The sequence below is a fragment of the Phragmites australis genome, chromosome 11 (assembly GCF_958298935.1).
Source record: "Phragmites australis chromosome 11, lpPhrAust1.1, whole genome shotgun sequence".
Classification (NCBI taxonomy): Eukaryota; Viridiplantae; Streptophyta; class Magnoliopsida; order Poales; family Poaceae; genus Phragmites; species Phragmites australis.
This window is the reverse complement of record NC_084931.1, coordinates 18,671,632-18,682,232: the sequence shown is the minus strand read 5'-3', so window position 1 is coordinate 18,682,232 and position 10,601 is coordinate 18,671,632. Positions and strand designations below refer to the sequence as shown.

Below are 10,601 nucleotides of genomic sequence, written 5' to 3'. Positions count from 1 at the left end.
AACTACCAGGAACAGCGCCACGAGGACGACCGTCGTTATTATGATCGCAGATCTCCAAGACGAGATGGTCGACGTGACCCCTACTCAAAGGAACAGGTGTGATAATCCTCCCTCACCTCCTCTTGAATAATTCAATGGAGGTTGCGAAGCTTTCATACACAAGTTTTTGTCGATGAGATGGCCTGAGAAGTTCAAGGTGTGCCTAATCCAAAAGTATGATGGCAAGATCAACACCAAAAAGTGGTTACAAATCTATACCATGGTTATTTAAGCAGTGAGCGGTGACAATAAGGTAATGGTTAATTTGATTTTCAAGCTTCTAAAAATGTAGCAGAGTTCGAGGAACTGGTAAATGGGCTCTGCATAGCTGAATCACTTGAAATCAGGGGACTTCTCGTGGAAGGGAAGTCACAACTAGTCGTAAACCAAGTACAAAAGGAGTACCAGTGCTCGGATGACAACATGGAAGCTTACCTAAATGAGGTGCGAAAGCTTGAGCAGAAGTTTGAAGGGTTAGAAGTAACGCACATAAGGAGGAGTGACAACTCCGATGTGGAACTTGCTAGACTCGCTTCTTCCCGAGCTCTGGTACCCATAGGAATCTTCGTTGAGAAACTCCTCAAACCATTTGTCCTAACCACTCAGTGAATGGATGATGCCCAACTCAACTAGCAGTCTAGTCCAGTCACTGAGGCAAAACCTGCAGACATGGATGTTGCACCACTCGAATGCAAACTGACTTGGATGACTCCATACCAAGCCTATCTTGAAGGTCGAGAAATCCCTAATAATGATGCACTAGTAGAGAAAATTGCTTGTAGGTCTAAGCTCTACGCTTTGGTAAAAGTCAAGCTCTATCGAAAGGGGAGTAATGAAATCTTGATGAAGTGCATCATGCAGGAAGAGGGCAATAAAATATTGTTCGATATCCATGAAGGTGTGTGTGATAATCATGAATCTTACTGCATCTTGGCTAGAAAAGCTTTTCGCTAAGAATTCTATTTGCCGACTGCCGTCCAGGATGCTTTCGAGCTGGTCAAAAAGTGTGAGAGTTGCCAATTTTTTGGAAGGCAGACCACTCGATCAGCCCAACCTCTGTGAACAAATCCTCTTTCTTGGTCTTTCTCCGTCTAGGGCTTGGATATCCTAGGACCTTTCCCAAGTTCCCAAGGTGGTTATAAGTTTCCATCTGTGGCTATCGACATGTTCACTAAGTGGACAGAGGCTAAACCCGTGGGAAAGATAACCGCAGAAGCGGCTGAGAAGTTCATGAGGAGTATAATTACTCGATTCGGTATCCATATCGGATAATTATAGATAATGGTAGCCAGTTCAAAGCGGGGCATTCACTGCGTTTTATGAAGAATTTGGCATCAAAACCTGTTTAACCTCAGTAGCTCACCCACATAGTAATGGTCAAGTTGAATGTGCCAATGGTATAGTCTTACAGGGTATCAAAACTCGGGTCTTAGATAGGCTAAAGGTTTACTCAAAATGCTAGGTGAAAGAACTTCCCTCAGTACTATGGGCCATTCGTACTTTGACTAACATGGCCACTGGTTAAACTACGTTCTTCTTAGTTTATGGAGTAGAGGCAGTGCTCCTGCTTGAGTTGCAGTTTAGATCACCGTGAGTGGAAAGTTACTAGGAGGAATGGCAAGAGTAGTTACGAGAGGATGACATCAATTTACTCGAGGAGTATCATGATTGAGCATATATTCAAGCAGCTAAGTATCAACAAGCATCACGTAGGTATCATAGTCAAAAGATTCAGCCCAAAAAAATCACTGCTAAGGATCTTATTCTACAAAAGGTGTAGAAACAGGCTAGGTGCCATAAATTATCACCTAAGTGGGAAGCACCATATATGGTGGTCGAAGTTACCTGGCCTAGATCAGTGCAGATATCTACTCCAAACGGTGAAATACTCGAGCACTCATGGACTATCGACCAACTTCGAAGGTTTCATCCGTAGAAAAGGTAAATTAAAGGTAAGTCAATTACATTTGATTCAATTACATACTTTTTCTTTTCTGTCTAACTTGCGTAGCTATTGCAAAGTTGACAGAAAGTATTTGCTAGCTCTCGCAAATAGTGCTGGTCCTACTCCCCCTTGAACGAGTCAAGGAACCTTCTATACTCATCCCTCGGATGGCAGCTGATGCGGAGACCAGATGTCAGCTAGCATAATGCCAGGGAGAGTGGCCAAGGCAAAGACCCTGCTAGAGCTACTGACCGATGCTAACCATGTCGAGTGGCCCTCCGTAGGGTGCGAAGGTGATCTGGCAGTTATCAATAGAGAAGACAACCGCACTTTCTCTACAACTGGAGGTCAGGGGCTCCATCGTCAAAGACCTTGTCAGCGACCTAGTCGATGATCTCATCAAGATCACCACCATCTTCATCTCCCTCCTACGCGGATCGTGTTGTCGACTCCTATGTCGCTCATTTCATGGCGTCGATGTCAAGGAAACATTGGAGGTAGCAGGTGAAGGGTGGGCGACATCTGACGAACATTCTATTCTTTCTCCTCTTAGGTCTTAGGATCGATTCCTCCTTGTCAGAAGAAATAATGATGACTCCCGGAGGAACAATGGAGATGGGCCTTGGGGTGAGAAATCCTATCTCTTCACTTTCTGGACTAGGCTTGGGAGACAATGGTGGAGTGGAGGCCATGCCTTCAAGCTCTATAAGTTCTACTAGGCATGTAGGGAGAAAGGAAGGAGACGGGGTGAAAAACCAAGAGCCTCAGTTTTCTCTCTATTTATAGTCATAAAAATGGGCCGCGCTATACACACAGAGCTATCAAGATCCGATATCGCTAGGCGTGAGAGCAAGGCCGCCTCAGTCGCGCGGCAAGTCTGGTGGAAGTCGATGAGTCGCTGAGATGTTGTGACTTGTCCAATCTCTGAAAAGAGAGGTGTGCGGTCATTATCTAAGGCTACGGTGAAAACGAGCACATGCGGGAGTGGGTTTTTAATGCTCACTTACTCAGCTATTCGAATACACTCGATGACCATAACATAATCTCAACCACCCGCTCGGGGGCTGGAGTCATCGAGTACGTGGTCGAGAAACAGAAGTTAATGCTTATGCTCTACTCTCCAATTGATCCAGCTATTGAGTGGAGAGTTAGGAGCTACATCATACTTTTTTTGGTGTTTCTTACTTCACTTTCTGTTTTTTTTTTTTTGTTATCATACCAACCTGAGAGCCGGAAGCTACATCGTACAATATCAATGATTATGCTCCAATTCTACTCAAATTTAGTCATGGAGCGAAGGGACAGGGGCTACATCAAGTATATTTTGGTGCATATGCTCTACTCTCTGCCTTGATTATCACAGCAAATAGAGAGTCAGGGGCTACATCGCATACTTTTGATGCTATAGCTTTACTCTATACTCGATCTAGTCATCGAGTAGATAGTCGAGGGCTACAACACCATACACTTTCAATAACATAGGTATGTTCCTTTCTACTCTTAGATCGAGTAATCTTCTCCTCGGCCATAGAATCAGGGGCTATATAATAATACCATAGTTTTCATAAATTTTGTATATATCTTTTGCAAAAGTTTATCTAGCTTTGCATCGACTGCTTTGGACAACAGGCAGTAGATACATATGTTGGGTTGATGATGGACAATTGCACCTAATAAAGCATAACGGTACAAGATATTGTCACACATCTCACACCTAATGGTTAAAAAGGGTTCTAAAGTTCTAGTCGATCCCATGTGTATCCTCTATCGAGTTCATGTCCGTACGCTGGTTAAGCATGCAAGTCAGTGAAAGTTTGCAAAAGGCCATCATTATTTTCTGTTTCTAGTTTTACACTATGTCTTTTTTTTTATTCTTATGGTTGTCTCAAGTGATTACTCGAGGGCCTATATTTCTAATCGTTCGTCTATGTGAGTTTTCAGATATCAATGGTATATCCGATTAATAAGTCTTGAAGGTGGTCTACATGCCTACAGATCAAGATTGCATATACCCATGCTAACTCTATTCATCGGTAAGGAAATAGTGACAATAGCATGTTAGATAGGCAAAATATCAGCAATGTTTCATTGCAGCCATCAGACAAAAGCGTACCAAAAAGCCTACTATTCAATTAAGGAGAAAAGTTTGGTAATATCCATTTACAAGAATGACATTTGAAATTCCCCTCAAGGGGTTTTATGGTCCTGAAAACCTCGTCATGATAGGAAACTTCAAGCACGTCATAATCGTCCTGGTGGTAAGCTGAGTTCTCTCAGCGGAAGCTAAGAATTCAACCAGAGTTGGTAACTCTGGGTACTGATGGTACGGCTTCGGAGGTCATGCCCAGTAGAATTGATCTTTCTTTCATCCAAGGAACAGCCTCCCATTCTAGTGGCTCCCAAATGTCATCATCGAATTCATGGAGGGAAACTGGCGTCAATGCATTGTGCTCGTCTGGATCATCAATTTGCTCATCAACCTTCAGGAAAAACACACGAGACTCGACCTAGAGCAGTCGAGAACCACTCAAACCAAGTTGCCAGATCTCAAACTTAGAGATCGATTGTTCCAATGTCGTCATAGCTCCCAATAGATCTTTCGAGGCCACTCCATCCAGAAAATCCAAAATACCACCAAAACGTGCCACTAGAGATCTAAAACCACCATGGTAGTCCATTGATAAGATAAACGTGCACTCCCATCATCATCTAAAAATTAAAGCACAGCACCCTCGGAACAATGATGATGAATAATTTCCCATCCTTTTGCACTGCAAACGCCACCAGGTTTGCCCAGAATGCATCATAGGAAAGTGATGGGAGATTAAAGAATCATCCGATCACTAGGTTAATTACCCTACCTTTGATCTGACACCCTCGCTCAATGACGAACAAGAGCATGTTCGAGGCCCCAATCATCTCCTAGTTGTCGTTGACTAAACCTCGAAAATGAAGGTCGAAACTGCTTCATTTCTTAGGCGATGGACCTCCACCAAGCCATCCTCGTGCACGAACGGTCCTTTTAGGATCCAAGGAGAAATTACGTCATCCTATGCACTTCACAACATGAGGTGCAGACACAACGAAAGAAGGAAAAATCTTCTAGATGCCGTAGTTTGTTGGAGATAGTATCGAGCACCCCCAAAGGCAAAGTCGCCTAATCGGGAGTTTCCGCCATAATATCCAAAGTGAAAGATGAAGTCTTTGAGTAGAATGCAAACAATGGTGGATGAATTCGAAGGGCAAGACTGCAGAGGAGGCAATGAGGCTAAGACAATGACGGTCAAGTTCTCCCCTCAGATAATTAAATAGGCCTTGCCTCAAGATGAGACTCGGAAATTGTTTCCGCTTCGGAAAAAAATTATGGCACTTTGATCGGCATGAAAAGAGGGATGATGGCGCCTTGCGAATCTCTGCACGCCCATTTGATGCATTTAATACGCTTATACCCATTGTTTCAAAGTTGGGAAGGTTTTTTAACTCTACTCAGAGATGGATGTCGAGAAGTCGATATTACTTGCCTTTTATTGAGTCTCGAGTGCGGATAACTACAAGGCGCTCGATCCAAAAGTGTTTCTACTCAATAATCGGAATAGAGCCTCTTCTTATTTGATTCTCTCGATAACTACAATGCTTGTAGAAATCCTCCCTGCTGAGTAGAGTTAGGGGGCTACTGTTGAATATCTAACTATAGAGTATATACGTATAAGGAGTATACCATATACAGACTGGGTATACCGTGTGCATACTTAACAACTTCGGATATTATAAAACCGAATCCGTGGTACCTGATACGCCAAAATCTAGAAGGTGTATACTAGAAATGTCTCGATTGTTTACCCAACTCGAGAAGACTAGTATCCAAGACAGATCTATCTACTTGAACAATAAGAAAAAAAAAGACTCTCTATCGACTACGACTGGATCAGAAGCAGTATATCACTCTTATATAAGGTAGGAACCTAGACCCCGAAAAAGGGAGAACTCTCTCTTTCTCCCAGCTCCTGGAGGTAGGCATCAAGTCCTTAGCACAGGAGAAACTCGGTGACTTTAGCTTTAAATTAGACTAGATCCGATCTAATCCTTGTAATAGATTAGCCACACTGTCTGTATTCGAGTGAATACATACACATAATCATTCACACATGATATAGGATATTACTCTAACCGAAGACCTAAACCTATATACATCACGTATGCATCACTTCATGTTTGATCTTTGATCCACGAAGATAACTCCGTTATTTCTAAACACATTATTAAAAACAAATCCTCAATAGGGGCAATGGTACATATAAAATTGGATGATATTAGCTTCGCAATTACGTAGACCACCCACTAGTTTCTATTGGAACGAGGAAAAGTTGCCATACGAGTTGCAGACGCGTGAAAATGTTTCTTGTCAAAACAAGAAAATTTTACACGCAACACATCCCCCTTTTTTGACAATCCCTTCTAGGCTGTATCAATCCATCAAATATTTTCAGGGCGAAGTTGTTTGTTGGTTGAGCAAGCTGTTTATAGACCGTGAATAAAGCTGAAGGCGATATATACATGACTCGATCGAAAGCAACCTAACGCCCGGTTTGCCATCTATCAAAAGGTGGCCCATGTCGCAGATTGTTTGTTGAGACGATCATGTCTTCCAGATATCCCATATCACATATGCTCCTAGGTTTTTTATTTTCACCTGCAAAAAGTTCTGAATATCCCATCTCGAATTTTGGCGAAGCTGGACCAGTTACCTAATCTAGTGTGTCTCACAAATCAAAGTTGTTGAAGTAGTGGTAATATTCTAGTACAATAGATAAGATTAAAACTAATTCTACGTACGTGCAATCAAGCAGTTAATTTGAGACGAGCATGCAACATGATAATGCATCCATTAGAGTCTCTGCTCTAAATCCTGTGTGAAACGCAATATTTTTTTTCACCTTTATTTGCTAGCAGTCATGTTTATTTTTTCTTTAAAATTACAATATAGTTCTTTTCTTGTCTCTGTTCTTTTGGGTTGGAGCATCACATTGTCAAACTTATGCCACAGAGAACTTGGGATTACCTTTTCTTTTTGCCTTACATCCGACGGAAAAAGTAACAACAAATGAACAGTTGTCGCTTCCTGAACTTTTTGCTCCAGTGGCATCTACTTGCTGAACCCAAATTAAATATGTATCCAGTGATATCATAACTTATAATTGCAGAATTACACCACCAGATAGGATCTGCAGGACCAAGTAATAAAATATCACAGGCCAAGAATTCTCTTTTCTATTTTGCTAGAAAGTGGAGTGGCAATTACTTCATCACTGTAATTCGTATTTGCATATAAGAAAGACAGGAAAGGCCGAATGAAAGAAGTGAAAATGGCTATCTGATCAATTCTGACTTTTTCAGTACCGATCTAATGTGTTGAATAACAATTCTTGGTTGGACCAAATGACAAGAAAATGAAGTGACGATTACTTTACTCATCTCTCGTCAGTACAGTGTACCAACAGAAAGGAAAGACAGAAAGAACGAAGGTAATAAAGCTATGCGATCATTTCTGACCTTTTACAAACTCATGGTAGGTAATTTGCATAATAATCCTCAGCTAGCTGCTGATCATACAATGGAGTTCCTTCTCACAATGCAGTTAGGTGTTTCACTATTCCTTGAAGAACAATACTGCAACCAGTAACTCCAGTAAATGAACAATCAGTCACTCATTGCCTCTAAGCCTCTCGTAAGCAACGTGCATTGGTGAAGTGTCAGTTGGACAGATCCACGGGATGAATTCCATTACATCTCATGTTTGTGAAGTACAAATATATCTAAAAATTAGTTCGTTTTCTTTTGAGTAAATTTCACAAAACTACAACAGTTTGCATCTAACCGGTTCTGAAAAGTTGTAGTTTTTTTATAGTCAGGTGTAAATAGTTATAGTTTTGTAGAATTTACTCTTTTCTTTTTCTTAGAGCAATTAATTCTTGCAAAATAGAACTTTGTCCTCCCAGATACCTGCATTAGCTTCTTGCTTACTTTTGAATCATTGTGCTACATGAAAATCGGATTGAACTACTGTTTCCTAATTTCCTAAACATGTCACACTGTGTAGCATGCATGGAAGCTACATATAATGTACAGATTCAGCTGGGTCACTGATGAAACGGGTCAACATCCTTGATTTGATCCCCACCGTGCAAGCATGTCTATAAAAATTTCCATTCTTCGAGCAGAGTCAACTAATTTTTCACTTTTGAGTTTCCATAACCAATCCCTCTCCTATGCTGCAAGCTGGCAGCCAAATAGCCTATTTGACAGTCCCTGCAGAAACAGTTTACAAAATCTCTTCGGACAGTGGCAGCACAACCCTTGAGAACTCCATGTTGGCAACTAACCCAATCCAGCCTATATGATCCCACTATAATCGTCGCCACCAACGCCATACTCAAACTTGCAAGCAAAGAGATCACTGACCAAGGATGACGGCGCCACAACACTCCTCGACGGCCACCTTATGCTCGTCGATGGCAAAGAAGGCGTGCTTTTCTCCATTGCTCCTGGCGCTGGTGCTCTTCCTTTCCTCCTCTTCTTCTCCTTCCTTTACGGCAAGGACCTCAAAGGAGCTCCTCGACCGGCAAGCCCAAGAAGCATCACGCCTCATCATCAACAACAATAATTTTGAGCGTGATCAACCGGCAGCGCCACCACCCGGTAAGCATCAGAACTTTCAGTGTCGGGCCAGTTTCCGCCGGTGCACCGTACCGGCTTTCATCCGGTAATCGCCGGTTAGGAGTTGCAACTAACAGAGCTGAATTGTGGTGAGACATAGCTAGAGGTGGCCCAGGAGAAGAAGAGGAAGAAGTGGCAGGGGAGGCTGGCGTTCGCGCTCAACGACGACGACGAGGACGAGGAGTGTGACGTGTTCTCCGGGAGCTGCGTGCGTGACGAGGTGGCGCACCCGCGGTACCGGGAGGCGGACTGCCCCTACATCCCGCCGCAAGTCACCTGCCAGGCGCTGGGGGGTGGGGGGGGGGCGGCGGACACGGGGTACCAGCGCTGGCGCTGGCAGCCGCACGACTGCACCCTGCAGGCGTTCGACGCCAATCGGATGCTGGAGATGCTGCGCAACAAGCGGATGTTGTTCGTGGGCGACTAGCTGAGCCGCAGGCAGTTCACGTCCATGGTGTGCCTCCTCCAGTCCGTCATCCCTGACGCCGCCGCCAGGTCGTTCCACATGTCGCCGGACCAGCAGCACACCGTCTTCGCAGCAAAGGTGGTGGACTACTGATCAACGCATTTTATTTAATGTTAGTCCTATTAATCAATATTGCTAACTAATCATTCGTTGTTTCTAGGATTGCAACGAGACGGTGGAGTTCTACTGGGCGCCGTTCCTGCTGCAGTCCAACTCGGACAACGCCACCGTGCACCGGATCAGGATCTCCGACCGCATGGTGCGCCGCGGCTCCATCAACCACCACGGCCAGCACTGGAAGGGCGCCGACGTCGTCATCTTCAACACCTACCTCTGGTGGTGCACCGGCCTCTGCTTCAGGATCCTGTACGCGACATTGTTACTACCTCGACTGAATTATTCTGTGTGCACGTACATTTGCAATGGATTCGGTGGGAGTGGGTGAATGGCATCGCTTTCCGCAAGCGTTGTCGCCTGTTCGAGGACGAGGAGAAGGAGGATGGTGTGGGTGTCGACGGAGGAGGCGTACGGCATGGCGTTCCGGGACATGCTGCAGTGGGTCAGGGACAACATGGACATTAACACCAACAGGGTCTTCTTCACCAGCATGTCCCCCACCCACGGGAAGTAAGAGCATATTCTTATCACTTCAGCCCACAAGCATAGCCGGGCAGGATCCCTGCACCATACCAGGTGTTCGCAGCGTGACAGGCCGACCGGAAGCCGGAACCTGTACACGAGTAACCATGCATGGCGTGCGTACATGTTTGCAGGAGCCAGGACTGGGGCGACGCGCCGTGGGGCAACTGCTACGTACAACGAGACGGCGATGATCGAGGACGCCGGGAACTGGGGCTCGGACAGCCGGCAGAGCGTGATGCGGGTGATCCAGGAGATCCTGGACGGCGCCGACGTGCCGCGCGTTCCTCAACATCACGCAGCTGTCCATGTACAGCAAGGACGCGCATACCTCCGTCTACAAGAAGCAGTGGAGCCCGCCGACGGCGGAGCAGCTGACGGACTCCAGGACCTACACCGACTGCGTGCACTGGTGCCTCCCGGGCCTCCAGGACACTTGGAATGAGCTCCTCTACACCAAGCTCTTCTACCCTTAGCCGTCGTTGGGATGCTGTAAGTAAGTATCCATGATCGGAGTTTGGCATGGTGAGGTGCATGCAAGCGATCTGCAGAGACAAGAGAAACAAGAAGAGCACAAATTGCAATTATTAGTTAGAAGTATCTTTTTATGTCTATAATAGCAAAAATCCCACTAGGGTTGACAAATATTCCTCTTACTAACTGATTCCACATCGAGCGCAGCATGACAACAACAAACATACTCTAAGCAAATATTCGTAGTATTGTTCATGAAGATATTATTAGAATCAAGAGTTTGTGGTCCCACCGATTTCACAATGTTATTGTTAGAACTCAAAT

General features: G+C 44.6%; 1 pseudogene; it reads left to right on the top strand.

The window, feature by feature from the left end:
- Positions 1–8,448: 8,448 nt before the first annotated feature.
- On the top strand, positions 8,449–10,279 carry LOC133884033 (probable xylan O-acetyltransferase 9; annotated as a pseudogene).
- Positions 10,280–10,601: the final 322 nt, after the last annotated feature.